This window comes from Gossypium hirsutum, chromosome D09, assembly GCF_007990345.1.
Source record: "Gossypium hirsutum isolate 1008001.06 chromosome D09, Gossypium_hirsutum_v2.1, whole genome shotgun sequence".
Taxonomy (NCBI): domain Eukaryota; kingdom Viridiplantae; phylum Streptophyta; class Magnoliopsida; order Malvales; family Malvaceae; genus Gossypium; species Gossypium hirsutum.
In genome coordinates this window covers 45,645,543-45,659,269 of record NC_053445.1, presented here as the reverse complement: position 1 = coordinate 45,659,269, position 13,727 = coordinate 45,645,543, and positions in this window count along the sequence as shown.

The window sequence follows — 13,727 nt, the reverse complement described above, 5'->3', positions numbered from 1 at the left end:
ACCGAATATATATACCATCATTAGTATCATGATCAAGCCATTTTCGCATGGCTATATACATATATACAAATTTCAAAACCAAACATATCAAAACTAGCCTATACATGCCACATAACCAAAAACTCAAAGCTTATATTTACCGAAGCGATAACCGGATAGTGTGACTTCCAACCCGAGCAAGTCTCCGAAACTCTATAAACATAGAAAGAAAACACGCAGAGTAAGCTTAGAAAGCTTAGTAAGCCATAAGCAAATAAATCATCTCAATGATATTTATAATTCAATTTAACTAGGCCGAATTTAGCAAATCTCAACCACATATACATTTATCATACTCGTAAATTTTTTTGACCACATTAAGTAACTTCACTTATCTTATTTATCAATGAACATATAAACCATGCTTTCAAATTTGAATAGCAACCGTTAGCTTAATCATATAAATTAAATTTGCACATATTAATTACATAACCAACCAGAACAAGTCATGCTTTACTAGCCATTTCACATATATGCTAACCATGCATCATAACACCACCATCTCGATATCAATTGTCTAATCCAAATTTCAAACCAAATTAACATACCTCAAGACCATGTTTCATGTTTCATAATTCCCATGTTCGAACATGTAACACCCCCTACCTGTATTCGTTGTCGGAATAGGGCACGAGGCATTACCGGAGTTTACTGAACATTTTCAATAATTCTGAATCATTTATTGTTCATATTCTGAAAATAATCATAACGTCCTTCTATTAGGCTCTCGAAGCCCAAAACATTTATTAAGAACCTATTGGGATTAAATCGGAATCATAGGAAATTTTTCGCAGAATCCTAAATATATATATAGATTTTAAATTTTTTTTTATTTCTGAATTAGGTGCAGGGTTCATACGGGCGTATCATATAACAAATCTTTTCATAAGAAATTGCATAACTGAAACCTTTCCACTATTTCATAAGCTCAATTATATTTTCATCTAAGCACTTACCATTCCAATGCACATTATAATTAAACATATTACCATTCAACAGTAATTTAGCACTTGCCTAAACTTCAAGCAACAACATTGGTTAGCGTACTTTAATATTGACAAACTTATTTTCTCGACATGTCTCACTTAAATTTATTACTCGTCTTAATACACATAATTTTCCTTGTATCAACGTATCAAAGATAGTCTCATATTTACATGTCATGATACATGTCATTTTCTTGTTGTTTCTTCTTAAATATAAATTATTCAATTCATTATGACAATATTTCATGTACCATAATTTTTTATAAGTTCAATGTATATTTATTCCAGTAGCAGTTCATAATATTGAATATGCATAATTATCAGGCAAGTTTCACATACATGTATTTTCCATGTCATATTTTAGTATATCAAATAATTATCATTTCTATGTATTTCAAGTTTAATTTCATGATTTTAAGTACTTATCATTTTCTATTTTTATCCCGTTGAATTTCTCAAAATTTCAATGGATTTTCAAGGGTACACTTTAATGTACAAATTCGGGTCCGTCAATTCATATTCATGTGCGCACATTTTTCAATTCAGAGAGCACACTCTCGCGAACCTCATTTCTTAAGTGGGATTACCAGTCCATGCTAAATCCCCTGTAATATAAACTCATAGAGTATTGTCGGGGTTACCAGTCCAGGCTAAATCCCCTACAACGACAATTACTCTAATGAGCTTGGATCTGAATTACCAGTCCAGGCTAAATTCAGACCTTAATTCGGATTACCCATCCGGGCTAAATCCATTTTCCACATATTCTTCGGGAGGGCTATATCAAGATCACCCATCCGGGCTAGATCCTTTTTACCGTCAATTTCTTTTCAGAGATCCATCGAATTTTCCTTCCATTCAACCGGGATTTCTTCCCCTTTTTATCAAATATATCAATGTTTCATCAATTTTCATACAATGAACATTCAAATCATATTCACATCAATAACAAACATTTCAAGTATTTAAGAATATAATTCAAGTTACACGAACTTATCGGACTAAATTGCAGAAATATCAAATTTCAAGGACATTTTGGTAATTTTCCATTTTTCACGAATTTCCACCCAAATCTTGATCTAAATTAATATTTCATTCAATTTATTAATTTAAATGATAAAACAATTCATTTCATGCAATTTTGTCATTTTTGAAATTTTTACAAAATTACTCTTAAAATTTTACTTTTATTCAATTTAGTCTCTGAACCTAAAACATGTAAATTAGCTATTTTAAAATAAACTCATATTAGCTGACTATTCACATATATTTTTCCTCCTCCTCCACTCCATTCCACATCCTTGATATATACATAATACCACTATTATCTTGTTTACTCATAACAAGCTGTTCCCTTGAGTCATAGTCACTAAATTAATTATATTTTAAGATACAGAACTCCAAATTGAGATTTGCAAATTTTCTCTGAAACTAGACTCACATATACTTACCATAAAATTTTAAGAATTTTTTGTTTAGCCAATAAGTACAATTCATTCTCTAAAGTTTCCCCTATTTCACTGTTTGACAGTTCCAACCCCTTTTCACTAAAAATTAATTATCTCTTTGTACAGAATTCGGATGATGTTCTCGTTTGTTTCTATTGAAGATAGACTAATTATGGATTTTAAAAATATAAATTATAACCCATAATTATTTTTTAAAAATTTTTAATTATTTTTCCAAGTCAGAACAAGGGAACCCAAATTCATTCTGACCTTATCTCACAAAATCTATTATATCTCATGATTTACAATTCCATTACTTACACCGTTTCTTCTATGAGAAACTAGACTCAGTAAGCTTTAATTTCATATTTTTTTCATCCTCTAATTTGATTTCCACAATTTATGGTGATTTTTCAAAGTTAACCTACTTCTGTCCAAAATTATTTTAGTGCAAAATGTTGATTACTAGGTGTATAACTCCCTTATTCCATTTCTCTATAATATTTCCCGTCACTTTCACTTATTTCTCTTCACTAATATATCAAGAACATAAGACCTTATATAATAAAACTCTATTATAACATTATTTCCATGCTTTTTCAATAATATCAAACTTAAAAATATATTGAAATCTTGATGTTCTTACCTTGTGCTATTGATTTCAATCTTTAACTTGATTTTCTCTCTCCTCCAGCTTCTATTTCTTGAATCTAACTTGATATTCTAGCTCCCCATTGTCTCCTTGTTATTCTTCTCTCTTGGAAGCTATGGAAATTTTTTTGATTTCTAGGTGAAAATGGTAAATTTTTGGTGGAAGGACCAAATTGTAAAGAAAGCAAAACTTTCTTTCTTCTCCTCTCTTCTCACATTAGTTGCATGGAAATATGGTGGAATGGATGATTCTTCATCTTCCTTTTCTTCTATATACTAAATAAAATACTAATAAAATAATAAAATATCATTCAAAAATTAAATTAAAATATTAATAAACTAATATTTAATTAATATAAAATATCTCCAACATTATCATTATCTTCTAGATTTATCTCTCTTCTAATTGACTATTTTTCCCTTTATAATCTTTAAAATTCTATCCTTGAGTGTAACACCCCTAACCCGTATCCTTCTCCAGAATAGGGTTATAGAGCATTATCGGAGTTTACAAATTAATTTTCAGACATTTCATTTCATCAAGCATTCATATTTATAACCAATCAAAATCAAAACATTTATGAGCTAACATTAACCAATTTAACTTATACAAGTCATTATAACTAGAATCAAATCATCCAAAATTACCAATAGAACCAATGGATAATCTGATATATCTCCAACAAGCTTCCAACCCAATCAAGCTTCCGATAATCATTTCAAAACATCTAATAATCATACCTATTACCAATAATAATTCAATTCCAATAATAAAACACACATATATATAATATTCATTACCAAATAGCATTCACTTCTATTAAAATTATACAAAATATAGTTCATACGAACTTACCAGGCTAAATTGCAAAAATAGCAAAATTCAAGGACATTTTGGAAAATTTCTATTTTTCTCGAATTTCCACCCAATCTTGATCTAAATTAATATTTTATTCAATTTACTAATTTAAATAATAAAATAATTCATTTCATGCAATTTGGTCACTTTTTGATATTTTTACAAATTTACCCTCAAAGTTTCACATTTGTTCAATTTAGTCCCTGAATCTAAAACATGTAAATTGGTCATTTTTAATGAAAACTCATACTAGTTGAATAATCATATATTTTCCTCATTCTCCTCTCCATTCCATATCCTTAATATATATAACATGCTTATATGTAACATTATCTATAATTTCACTATTTATTTATATATTCATTCAAAGCTGTCCACTTGAGTCATAGTCACTAAATTATTTATATCTTGAGCTACAGAACTCCAAATTGAGATCCGTTAATTTTCTCTGAAACTAGACTCACATATCTTCTTACCATAAAATTTTCAGAATTTTTTGTTTAGCCAATAAGTACAGTTTATTCTTTAAATTCACCTTTGTTATGCTGTCTAACAGTTCCGACCATTCTTCACTAAAACTTAATTATCTCCTTGTACAAAATTCGGATGATATCCCATAATTATTTTTGTACAATTTTTTTATGATTTTCCAAATTCAGAACAAGGGAACCCAAAATCATTCTGACCTTGTCTCACAAAATCTATTATATCTCATGATTTACAATTCCATTACTTACATCGTTTCTTCTATGAGAAACTAGACTCAGTAAGCTTTAATTCCATATTTTGTTCATCCTCTAATTTCAATTCCACAATTTATGATGATTTTTCAAAGTTAACCTACTACTGCTGTCCAAAACTGTTTTAGTGCAAAATGTTGATTACTAGGTGTATAACTTCCTTATTCCCTTTCTCTGTAATATTTCCCATCACTTTCATTTATTTCTCTTCACTAATATATCGAGAACATAAGACTTTATATAAGAAAACTCTACTATAACATCTTTTCCATGCTATTTCAATAATATCAAACTTAAAAATATATTGAAATCTGAATGTTCTTACCTTGTCCTATTGATTTCAATCTTTAACTTGATTTTCTCTCTCCTCCAACTTCAATTTCTTGAATCCAACTTGATATTCTAGCTCCCTACAGTCTCCTTGTTATCTTTCTCTCTAGAAATTCTTTTGATTTCTAGGTGAAAATGGTAAGTTTTTTGGAGGAAAGACCAAATTGTAAAGAAAGCAAAACTTTCCTTATTTCTCTCTTCTCCTCACGATGGATGCATGGAAATGATGGGTTGGTTGCTTTTCATCTTTCTTTCCACATATATATACTAAATAAATTAATAATAAAATAATAAAATATCATTTAAAAATCAAAATTAAAATATTAATAAACTAATATTTATTTAATTAATTAATCTAAAATATCACCAACATCATCATTGCCTTCTAGATTTCTTTCTCTTCTAATTGACCATTTTTCCCTTTATGTTCTTTTAAAATTCTATCATTGAGTCATCACTTAATTTGGTAAAATTATGATTTAGTCCCTCAAAATTCTTCACCTTTTCAATTTGGTCCTAATTCATCCATTTTCCTTGGTTTCTAGATTATTCTACCCTTAAAATATTTGCACTATTGTTCCTTCAAATTTTTCATATTTACACTTTAACCCCTTAAATTTTGAGTATTTACTCTTGGGCCACAAAAATTTTCTCACTTTTGCGATTTAATCCTTGCTCGAATTAATATGTCATAATATACTTCTCAATGTTGACATAACTCAATATTACCCTTTTTATCACTTTATTTCCTTATTTTACTATATCAGGAATATTATCTTACTTTTTTACTATAGTAATTGTTTTTTTTTGGGTATTACATTGAGTCATCACTTAATTTGGTAAAATTGTGATTTAGTCCCTCAAATTTCTCTAGCTTTTCAATTTGGTCCTAATTCATCAATTTTCTTTAGTTTATAGATTATTCCACCCTTAAAATATTTACATTATTGGTCCTTCAACTTTTTTATATTTACACTTTAATTTGAGTATTTACTCTTGGGTAACAAAACTTTTCTCACTTTTGCAATTTAATCCTTTCTTGAATTAATATGTCATAATATACTTCTCAATGTTGTCATAACTCAAAATTCTTCTTTTTGTCACTTTATTTCCTTACTATATCAAAGATAATATCTTACTATAAAAATTTTCGGGGTATTACAGAACATATGACCACAATTTCATATAACGAGCATATGTAACACAACGTTCATTTGTATACATTAATTTCATTCATTGTCATATATTTCACATATTGTCATTTTAAACATACTCACCTTTCAATTTTTGAATAACATATACACTTCATATGTACCTGGATCGGATATACTTTCACATAGTTATCCATTTATCGATATTGCCCTTTCGATAATTCAGAATCAATAAAGATACTCGGATTGCTCGGAAAGCTCATACAACGCCATATCCCAGATATGGTCTTACATGTTATCACATATCGATGCCACTATCCTAGACAGGGTCTTATACGAAATCATATACGATGTCGATGTCCCAGACATGGTCTTACACGTAAATCACAAATTGATACCAACGTCCCAGACGTGGTCTTACACGATAACACATCTCGGGATCCTATGTCATGACATATGTATCCTATACTATTCCTATAGTTCGTACGGGGCTTTCGGACGTCATAATTCAATCAATTCCAGCTCGAAACACGTCATTCCTTGCTCAATTCAATTCGGCAATATGTATATAAATACAATTCAATTCGATAATATATAAAACATATACATTTGAATTCGAGAACATTTATTCACTTATGAACTTACCTCGTACGGACACGAATAGGCCAGAACGACTATTCAATAACTTTCGACTTCCCCCGATCCAATTCCGATTTATTCCTTTCTTGATCTAAATTAATACAAGATTTACTTATTTAATCACTAATTCACTCAATTTAACACAATTTACACATTAGGGCAATTTTACACTTTTGCCCTTATACTTTCACATTTTTGCAATTTAGTCATTATCACATAAAATCACAATTTCATAAAATTAAACACAAACCCAAGCTAGCCGAATTTTATTATTGCCATAACAGCCCAAAATTTTCATTTATTCACACTTTTACCACACGATTTATCATTTTTCTCAATTTAGTCCAAAATTAACATTTTTACTCAAAATCACTTTACCAAACATGTAAAACTATCATCAAAATTTCATATTTAATCGTCAAATATCAATTAACACATGTATTCAACAATGAAAACTATCAAAATCTTTAACAGTTACGAAATCGGAGGTACGGGCTAGCTAAATTACGAAGCAACGATCTCAAAAACATAAAAATTATCAAAAAATCAAGCAAAGAACTTACCTTGATCAAAGATACAAGTGCCGAATGCATGAGAGCTCAAAAATAGTGTTTTCTTTCTTTAGAAATTCGGCATTCACCAAAAAGATGGACTAAAGTCATGTTTTGGTTTACCATTATTTATTTAATTACCAAAATGTCAATTAATAAAACATAAATAAAACACTTAATGGTTGTCCATATTTGTCCACTCAATTATTCAATGGTCAAATCACAACATAAGGACCTCACCTTTAATTAACTAAAGCAAATAAGCACTTTAACTTATAGCATGCTACTTTTCAAGTTTACGCGATTAAGTCCTTTTTATTGAATTAACCACTCAAACGATAAAATTTATTTATGAAATTTTCACACGAACATTCTATCATACTGTAAACATTAATAAAATAATAAAATAATTATTTTGACCTCGAATTGTGGTCCCAAAACCACTGTTCCGACTAACCCTAAAATCAGGATGTTACACGCTCTCTCTTTCAGGAGCCACCCATCTCTAGGAATTATCCATCCACCTCGTACTACCATAATAGAACGGGGCTCACAATACACGTCTTGCACCTCTGGCATGTTCTTTCTTATGGAAACCCTCCTATAACGGCTTACCATGTCATGCTAGCGAACAAGAGGACATCCACTATATATACTCCCCCAGACGAGGAAGAACGGATCCTTTTGGCCTCTCCAACAACCTTAGAACACATTCTCCGCTTGACCAGGTGAACTGACCTACTTGTCACCACCATTCCCTCCTCCTTGACCTCCTCTTTGTTGTACACAATATCAACAATTAGCAAAGGTTTCTTGTTGTCTTAAGCTTGTGAAATGTAGTGCTCAGTCGCTAGGATCCATAACTAACTGACATTTCTTTACAAATATCTCTTCCCAACACAAGATGAAACTATTCTTAATTACACTCACTACTTTCATTTTTAGTGTCCTCTGTACCGTACATGACTTGAACCACCACCACAGTTAACGCAATGCCTTGTATAACTTAATTGTTATAGTAAATTTAAATAAGAATTTAATATCACAATTTTTTTACCATGACATATTTTGGATTAATATTTGATACACTAACACCAGATAAATTTATGTGTTATCAATAAACCAGGTGATGGTACATTATTTAAAATTTCTAAAAATAAATTCATTCTATTTTAATTTTATCATAAGACTTAAATATTGTTTGATAAATTAAAAAATTAAGTGCTAAAAATAAATTCATGTTTGATAACCCATTGAAGAAAAAAATAAATTGAAAATTACTATTTCAAAGATTTAATTTTTTAAACAGTTTGGTAATTCATGATATAGAATTTTTTAAATTTAATTTAACTTCTTTTAACGTTATAGTGACCTTTAAATACTTTACCTTTAAAATTTTAATATTCACATTTATCAAATAATTATAATTATATTAAAAGCTTAAATTTAATTAATATACCAAACAATTTTATAATTCAAATTTACTACTAAGTATTGATAAATGCTTAAAATATATTACAAGTCCTTGTACTTTTAGAAAATTCAGAATCTAGTCATTGTAATTTTAGTTCTCAGAACCCATTACTTTTTAGATTTTAAAATTCAAGTCCAACTATTAACACTATTAAAATTATTTTGTTAAATTCAGGTTCATTACAATGTCATTTTTTTAGTTACATGGATACTAAGTGAGTATTTTTTTTAAATGTTACACTAACAAATTAAACAACAAAATTAACAATGATAACCGTTGGACTTGAATTTTGAAATCTGAAAAGTAGAGGAACTAATTTCTTAAAAGTAAAAGTATAAGCACTAAATTCTAAATTTTTGAGGAGTATAGGAACTTATGTCAAATTTTAACCAATTTAAACTTCTTTTTACACAACTCTTAAAACTACTCATAACCCCTTTTAACTCTTACATATAATGACAACAATATCGATGTAAATCGAGTTAAACTCTTACATATAATGACAACAATATCGATGTAAATCGAGTTAAAACTTAGTTAGCACAATTTAAATTATTTAATTAAATTATACATTTGTAAATGACCGGTAGTTGTAGGTTGGAATCCTACTGGAGGAGCAATGCATGAAAAATAAAATTGTATGTTCTTTTTTTATGGATTTAGGGGTTAAAATGGTATTAATAAGAAACTAAAAAATGTTTAACAGATTGAAGCACATTTTAGGCATGCTTCAAATCTAAGCCCATTGTTATTTTTTTTCAGTCGCCAGTGGCCCCATTGACAGCGGGTTCAGTCCACCAATTCATATCCACCGACTCAAATATGATAAACCCTCATCATAAAATCCAAATAAAAATTCTCTCCACCAAAATCTTAGTATAAAAAAGCCCAAAAACGGGCGGTCGACATTCAAAGTAACTAATATTTCCCGCCCAAACGCCGACCCAAGTCAGGCGCCGCCCTATTTGAAAAATGCCCCCCATGAACACATAACGCGGCTCATTGTAAGCCACGTGTAATTTCATTAACTTCCAGTCATCATCCGCCACGTCAACCAAACCAATTCTTGCTTAGCTGTCAACAATCCCCCTCGCGAGATCAAAATTGGCCAATCTTTTTAATTTATTATTTATTTATTTATATATTTCAACAGCTTAAAAAAAACCGCCCACGATTCCACGAACATTCCCCATTTTTTTCCTCTCCCACCAAATTTTCAAACATTCAAAAAGTTATACGAAATTCAATTCCTTATATATATAGCGGTTTCAAGTCTCTAGATTTTTGCTTTTTTAAAAGTTTTTAGAGTAATGGAGAGAGCCGGCTTGATAGAAGAAGGATGTACGACACCGAAGCATCGAATTCCGGAGGCATTCAAATGTCCGCCGCCGCCAAGAAAGAAATCACAAGGCGTAGTAAAGAGGGAGCCACCGAAGAACGGTTACTTCCAGCCGCCTGATCTCGATGCTCTTTTCACTATGCAGCCTAGACGAGAAGCCTTATGGTTCAAACTATATAAAAAAAAAAACTTTTTGCATTATTGGCTTATTTATTTTATTTTTATAAATTCCATCCGTAAATATATGATTTAGGATGATTAGAAACTAGTAGTCTTATCTATTTTCTTCAAATTTCTAATGTAGAAGCATATTAAATTTATTTGTATGAATTTTATTGTCTTTGCTATCGTTTCGGTTTCTATTATGTCATCCAATTTTGTTTTGTTTCCCCTTTCGCTATTTGTTCTTTTTTTTTTCAGTAATTTTATTACTACTTAAATTCTTTTTCCGATTCAATGACGTAACAGACTTACACATTTCTTGTTTAATCTATGGACTTTTTAACCTAAAAAAGCTTATCTTTCTTGTAAGGTGCTAGCAGAATTAGGCCGACTTGTTCCACCCATTTTGATTATGATACTAATCTTGTTAATAATTTTAGCCTACTTTTGAAGCTATAAATTGCTGATTTTTTAAAATTTTTGTCCCATATAAATGCTTACCTTTGAAAATGTTTATATTCCAACTTTTAATTCTTCAATATTAGGGTTGACCTATTATCCAAAGATTTGTTTAGTAGTGAGATGAAATAAAAGAGAAATTGGTGGAAGATATTAGTAACTTCCTGTTGTTCAATTCAAATATTGAGGAATGTGGGAATGAATGATTGGGGGTTGTCAGGGCAATGATTTTCCCGCTCGATACAATAGCTGGCAGAGCTGGAATTTGAAACAAAATGTGAAGTGGTGTCAGTGAGTGAGGATGGGATAAGTTTATGATGTTGGGAATCCAATGCAGCAGGTTTTTGCGTAAAACTTAGCCAACTGCAGCAGCATTCCCACAGCACAGTCACAATTCCCCTTAATTGTAGTTGATGAACATGGTTAATTTTGATGCGGAAATGGTAAGAAAAGAAAAGCTTGCATTTAAGCTTTTATTTGTGATTTTCTTTTCTATCATATTTTCAAACACAAGGGTTTTATCATTTTTCAGATTCCCTTGAAGTTAGCTTTTAGAAATATAATCATCTTTACCTCTCACATCAATTTTATGAGTTTCTTGTTCATTCTTATTCAATCACGATAGGAGTAAAATAACAAAAGTTAACTGATTATTCAAAACAATCTGATTTAAGATTTATTTGGGTTTAAAAGACGCTTTAGTGCGATATGTTTCGAAAGCTTTATATTTCAAATGTCATACCAATCCTTTTGGACTGCATGTTTTCAATTTGGAGATTGTAACGGGAAGGAGGAGACCAATTTTTGCTTGCTTGCTCTCGGCTCAATTTTTTATACCTTTCGTTTCGGATCTCGTCTTAAATCCCATTTTATTTAGAAATTCAATACTCGTACCCATCCTTTGTTAAATTATTCTTTTTTAAATCTTTGGCTTTCACCGATTTCTACCCAAAATATTAAATAAATTTTGTATTATATTAATTTTTATAAAGACTGAATTATAAAAATAAAAAATATATTTCAACTAAAATAAACAAAAAATAGTTAATTTTTTTATAGAATCTAATAAAAGTTTAAAAGTTAATTATAAAATTAGAAGAGAGATATTTTGGTAATTTTCTTACCAAGACTATATGAGTTTGATCCTGTGTTTGTGTGAATTGAACTGAATCAACCAGCTAGATTAGGAATCAATCAATGTATTGATTTAGTGAGAGATATAAAGTTGGTTGGCCCATGAATCAATATAGATATGTTTAATGAGACTAAAAAATGAATTGAATCAATTTTTTATTTTTTTATATTTTGAAATTTTTAATTCCAAAAAAATTGATTTGATAAAAATTCAATCCCTATCTGATCTCATAATTTGTTAATTAAAAATTTTCATTGTCCCACCTTCCCCTCATATTCGATTTTTTTAAAATGAAAAAGAATCCACTTCTATCGACTTAAAATCCATCGAGTTGGAGTAATTTTGCTGTTAGATCTTAGTTGATTCCATTTTCATCCCACAATCTTCTTTTTACTATTAGGGTAAATTACACTTTTTCTTACTAAATTTTTAGTAAGTTTATATTTGATCACTTCAAAAAATTACAAAATAGTTACTAAACTATTCAAAAATTTTCATTTTAATTATTAGGCTCTTAAAAATGCTATTGCATGACCTTTTTACTTGCTACCTCTACACCAATTAAAAACCCTCCTTTCTCTTCTATTCTACAGTTTAATTTTTTTTTTCATGCAACAACTTCTATTCTACTTCCGACAGTGATCGTCATATTGACTTGGATCTAAGGTATGTTTGTCCACTATTTAATGAGTATTGATTTACTGTACAAGTCATCAAATCGTCGCTTAGAGCTCGCAAACCGGATCTTTTTATTAAAAAAACTTAACAACTCAATGAATTAAATAAAAAATTTCTAATAACTTAGTGACCATTTCATAATTTTTTAAAATTAAGTGATCAAAATATAAACTTATTAATAATTTAGTATTCTTGAATGTAATTTACTCTTAAAATTATTAAAGCTTTTTTTACCGAATAGAGCTTTACAACAAGAGTTGGTTTTTCTTACCATATATTCCAAGAATTACTTTTTAATTTCCTTTTTCTTATTCAATAGTAATCTTTTCTACGGATTAAATAAAAGGTTTATAACTACCCTTTTTAATAGTGTCATCTGCCCATCACATATTAATATTTTTTTTCCTCTCCTTTTATTTGGCTTATACTACATATTCACTTTTTACATTTTTTATTTAAAATTTTTAAATACCTTTCTTGATTTAATTCATAATATTATTATCATATTTCGAGATATATTTATTTCAGTTTTTATTTTTTAAATTAAAAGTTCTAAAATTATTCATTATTTTAATTTTTTATTTGTTTTGATTTAGAGGCTTTCAACATTTTCCATTTAATATAATAAATAAAAAGCTTAAATATACGGCCTTTTCCACTTAAATACTTAATTTTCTGTTCTTTTTTTTTTATCAAAAATGGTATTTGCACTATCGATCCTTCTGTTACATGTCGTTTAAAAAACTTCCTGAACTAATCAAAATTTGATACGTGGCATATTTTAATTATATTTTAAAATTATAAAATTTTGAAATAAAAGAAATAAAAATAGGAAATAGAAAAATTAATAATAATTACAATTACCGTAATTAAATTTACCCCATACTCAAAAAGATTACTCATTCTCGTTCCTTACTGTTTCAATTCTCATCAGATATCGTGTACCAAAAAGAAAAATTGTAATCAGATATCAAACAATCCATCGGCTTCCATGGTTTAATCATCCAATTGAAAATATAAATCCTTTGGTTGTTCTTTGTTCTTCTTTTTCAATTTTGTTTCTTGAAACCCTAAGTGTTTCAAATA